This window comes from Solanum tuberosum, unplaced genomic scaffold, assembly GCF_000226075.1.
Source record: "Solanum tuberosum cultivar DM 1-3 516 R44 unplaced genomic scaffold, SolTub_3.0 scf00172, whole genome shotgun sequence".
NCBI lineage: Eukaryota > Viridiplantae > Streptophyta > Magnoliopsida > Solanales > Solanaceae > Solanum > Solanum tuberosum.
This window is the reverse complement of record NW_006239095.1, coordinates 1,195,301-1,200,841: the sequence shown is the minus strand read 5'-3', so window position 1 is coordinate 1,200,841 and position 5,541 is coordinate 1,195,301. Positions and strand designations below refer to the sequence as shown.

The following is a 5,541-nucleotide window of genomic DNA, read 5'->3' as shown; positions in this document are numbered from 1 at the left end:
AAAAATCCCCACCTACCCCATTCTTCTTCTTCTTCTTCAAACCCCTCCACCCCTTTCTCAAAACCCCACCTGCCCCTGCTTGTCTCTTCTTCCTCAAACATTACTTATTCTATACCTGAATATGCATTAAGAAGTGAAACAAGAAAAGTAACAACTAAGCTAAAAAATTAGCACATCGATTTTGCATAAATTTAAAATCGCCATTGTTGATATAAGTTGACAGTTTCACCTAGTTGGAAAAAAAAAGTATGGTTATTGATATAAGTATTGATGGAAGTAATAGTGAATAATTACAAAGCAAATGAAAAATAAAGTGAATCAATCAATGTGAAATTTTGAATGTTAAGAAATCAACCCAGATGAAATAATGAAGAGAGTGGGGGAAGAGTGAATACAAATTTTTAAAAAGATGTGGGGAAGTAAAGATAAAGAAAAAATATATTTTTTCAATTATCTGGCATGTCATTGATGTGCCACCGAGGTGTCACTTAGGTGGCGCGCGTGCATTTCACCCATGAGTATGAAACTGGTATTGTATGTGTAAGGTGCTATTAAATTCACTTGCAATAAGATTAGGGGGTAAATAATTACCCGTAAAGATAAAATGCTAAAGTAAGTTATGCTGCCAAGTTCGGAGGGGGGGGGTTATGTGTTTTAATATGAACTAGAGCATTTTTTTTCTTCTAAAATTCAAAACACTAATTACACCCCTTGCACGAATTAATCTTATTAATCCATTTTCCATTATTATATTATAATTACACTTCTGTCATTAATTATAGTCGTTTCTCTATTACCTTTTTCTAGGTATTTCATTTATTATATTCAAACGGTGATATAGTAAAATTATCCTTCTATTTATAATTTCTTAAAATGTGTGCAAAGTCAATAGTGGACAAATATTGCTAGATAGGAGACTAATTAATTCATCAATGACTTGTACCAAAGTTAAAGCTCCAATAATAGATTTCTCTAATGAAGAGTTAAAACCAAACATTGCACTATAGACAAATAATTGTAAGACCTTGCTCTAATACGAATTGAAAATGGATGAATTGCCTTATTTTTATTTTTTAGTCGACCACTTGAGCCCAATAATTGACTATATGAAGTAAGAAATATGAAAATAAAGATAACAACTTATAGAAATATAAATAAAAGAAATATAAATGACTTAGACGATTTTATACTGTCTGGGATCTGGAATGGACCTTACTCCAATCTCCTTGGATGAAAGGGTGTTTTCATCCACATAAACGATGTCATTAATAGAAGGGAAAATTTTCAAAATGTCAATATTTTGACATTTAATAGAATTCCTTAACCACACTTTTAATATTTATTAATAATGTCAATATTTTAGTTTGTTATGTATCTGATTTATGTATTTTTTATTTATTTGATTTACAAGAATACAATTATTTAATAACAGAAAATAAATTGTATCCTAATATTTATATATGACCCATAGATAAATAGCAGATAGAAATACTCATTTATATGATATTATAGCATGATGACTAATTGATGGATGAATGATGACAAATAAATTAAAGAATATTCAAGGAGGGTAAATAAATCAAGAAATTATAGATATAAATAATTTTGTTGAGATATTAAATAATTTTCTTGTTTCATTTTATGTGGCACTGTTTGACTTGACATGTTATTTAAGAAAAAAAGGAAAACTTTTGAAACTTGTGGTCTAAAACAATCCTTAGATATTTGTGTGACTGTAAATTATTTCATTATGGGTAAAAAAAATTTTAAAGTTAAAATGTTTCTAATTATAGTAAGGTGACATTCTTCTTGGTGCGGACTAAAAAGAAAAGAGTGCCACATAAAATAGGATAGAGGGAGTAATATTGTTTTCATAAATTTATCTCTACATAATGATGAAAACTCTCATAACAATAATAAATTTGGTGTGGTGGCATCATTATCTTATTTCATTATTATCGCTATATAATGATGAAAAGTCTTATAATAATGATCAATTTGGTGTGGTCGCGTAATTATCTTTATCGTTTCATAAACATCATTTTTTCTATGCTTATAATTTGATAATCCTAATTTATTTTTTACCTTACTTTTTTGTAATAACTCTATCTAGTACCCTATTCTATTTTTTAAAATATAATATTATATATTTATTCTTTAAATTATAATGTGGTAATGATGTAAAATAATAAAATATATCCATATGGTGTATTCATCAAAATGATATAATATAATACAACACAATACAATACGTTATAAAACTATGGGCAACAACCATCCAAATATAAATTCAAAATATTCAACCGCTCATATGTTTTATTCATCAAAACAACATAGTACAACACAACACAACAAATTACAACACAGTACAATACTTTACGAAATCATATGTAATAACCATCCAAATATAAATTCAAAATATTCAACCAATCATCTGATACATTTTATTCATCAAAACAAGACATAAATAAATTTTCATAGCTACTAAATTTTTAAAGACCACAATAATTCTTGACACTCAATCCATTTTTAGCACCTAACATAATATATTTATTAAATTCAGGCAACTTAAAAGGCTTGAACATTAAGGGGTGTTCTTCATCCACTAATTCTTTTGGGACCTTCAAAATATAATCTGGATTTGGGAAGGAAAATAATTGAATAGATAATCTATCTTTGTCTCCTGTTGTTACAACCCTGTGTTGAGCAGATGTTAATCTATCATTTGTCCATGCCTATATAAATTCACAACGTCAACACATAAAAAGTATGTATAACAATTTATTTGTTTAACTAATAATTAAGGAACAAAAAGATTGACTTAAATTTCCTCTGAAGAATGAAAATTTTAAATTAATAAGATAATAACAAGACAATTTAAAAAATTATTATGATAGTTCTGGTATCATTTTCAACTTTCCAGAAAAGAGATGTTACTCCAACTAATATCAAGGTTTAATAATTTCTGCGAATTGAAGTTAGTTGAGGCCAAATAAAAAAAGACAGGTTGATGCATAAAATATTTGGCGTTCACATAGGGTTTGGATAAAGGGCAGTACTTCGCGAGATGTTAGGTAAACAATCTAACCCAATATAAATATTAGTGATTTCTTTAACGGGTTGAGCCCGCATCATGATTCATACATTACACACAAACAATTTTTTTGCGTTGCTTCAAAACTCCTCTAATATTAGCTTCTAGTTCGGCTTGAATAATCAATCATACAAAAAAAAATAAAGAGTTAATTGTCAAAAATACACATAAATAATGAGTTTAGGTGTATTTTTGATTCGTGTACTAAAAAATAAATAATAACTTACCATGAAAACATCTGCTGATAAAACAATATAGGAATTTGATGAAGTATGATTGAGCTCAATCCACTCTCCATTTTTGTAGAGAACTTGCAATCCATTTTGATTTTGTTTAATTATGGTCAAGTAGGAACTATCTGTGTGGGAAGGTAATTCTGATTTATTCTCATTTTTCACCTTTAATTACCTTGTAATTAGTAAAATCTTGACATATAAACATTGGAATTCAAGAATTCATCAATGTAATTTTTTAGCCCTAAGACTCTCCAAAACCATCTTTTCCACCATGTCATTCAATTCCATAAGTTGCTTGAAGTAGGACTTTGCCACATTGCTGCCAAATTAAAACATACAAAACTTATATAAATAGTAATGCAATTTTAATTGTGATACTACTCAAAATTATGTAAGAAATACACTTAATATATACCTAGCATACGTACATGTGCGATGTGCAGATAATATTAAAATGTTATTTTTAATCATTTTAGATTGTGATATCTTGTTTTATCGAGCATGTTAAATCATGTCCAACTATTGCATTGTTCCCCAATGAAATGTACTCCCCTCCATCCCTTCCCATAATCATAACCAATTCTATATGAATAGCCACAATGAATAATGTGATTAGATTGTTAAAAGAAGTAATGCATGCATACCTAAATTAGGGTTTCCATGAGACCAAAAGGTATTGGCAAATGTTTCAACACTATTTGGGAGGACCAAATCAACAGAGCTCACACTACCATAGAGTGGTATACTTGTAATTTACCCATCATAGATATGAAAGGGTTTCTCTCTATATTCTATCAATTTGGATAATGGAAAATCAAATACTTCTTTTAAAGTATCAAACACGCCCTCTCTAATTTCATTTGGAACTTTGTCATATATTGCTTCAAAACAACCAAAATCGTGTAAGGCTTCAAAAACTTAAACTTTTGCTGATTCCCATTGTGGAGTGTTTGGTTTAAGCTCAGAATTGCAAAAATCTATGGTGGGAATCTTAACTTTTGTAGATGCCATTTGAGGAATATTTAGGATATTATCAACAAACAATTCTTCACTTATTTATAAGAAAGAGAGAAAATGAGGGGATTCCCATCACTTTCAAAAATAATATTACTATTCAATGGACATATTTATTATGGAAAAATTTCCTAAATACACAATTTTTTTAGCATATTTTGTAAAAAATTCTATCATTTGAAAAAATTACAAAAATCTCTACTCGCTGCTATTCTCGGATACATCACTTTACACAATGTATCGGACGAACGCGATGTATCGGGACATTGACTGATGTATCCGAAACCGAGATGAGATATATTGAGACATTAAGGGATGTATCCGAAACCGGGACGCGATGTATGGGGACGTTTTGGGATGTATCCGAATTCCACCAAATTTAAGGAATTTTTGTATTTTGAAAGAAAGAGGGATATTATGTAATTAGTTCTTAACACTATAAGATTTGTGTAAAATTTCCCAAATATTTTAGGTCAAATTATGTGAAATGTGAACCCATTAGGTTTACTTTAGCTTTTTTAGCCCCTCATCTTCTTTAAAATTTAACATTCCGCAAATGTGAATCATTTGAAGCAAATTATATATCAAAAACTTATTATACGATTAAATATAACATGTAACAAGACTTTGCTCTAATTTCCACTTACTAACAATATAGCGAATTACTTAAATACACAACTTATTTTTACCATATTTTCTAAAATTTACTATCATTTGAAAGTATTACAAAATATCTTCTCACTCATATTCACGGATACATCACTTTACGCAATGTATCGGGATGTTGAGTGATGTATCGGGACGTACGCGATGCATCGGGACGTACGCAATGTAGCGAGACATACGCGATGTATCGGGGCGTTGAGTGATGTATCCATAACCGAGATGCGATATATCGAGATGTTGGGGGATGTATCCGAAATTGGGACGCGATGTATCAAGAAGTTTTGGGATGTATCAGGATTCCACCAAATTTAAGGAATTTTTGTAATTTGAAAGAAAGTACAAATATTATGTAATTAGCTCTTAACACTGTAACATTTGTGTAAGATTCTCAAATATTTTAGGTCAAATTATGTGAAATGTGAGCCCATTAGGTTTACTTTAGCTTTTTTAGCCCCTCATCTTCTTTATGTTGATGTTGCTTCTTTGTTCTTAGTCTGCGCCTTTTCTTTTCCTTCTTTAAAATTTAGCATT

General features: G+C 29.5%; 1 long non-coding RNA gene across 1 annotated transcript; it reads right to left on the bottom strand.

The window, feature by feature from the left end:
- Positions 1–3,597: 3,597 nt before the first annotated feature.
- LOC102596790 (uncharacterized) lies at positions 3,598–4,242 on the bottom strand. Its single transcript, XR_367786.1, has 2 exons — positions 3,975–4,242; positions 3,598–3,649 (listed from the first exon to the last, which is right to left on the bottom strand). It is a non-coding gene; the product is annotated as an uncharacterized lncRNA (long non-coding RNA).
- Positions 4,243–5,541: the final 1,299 nt, after the last annotated feature.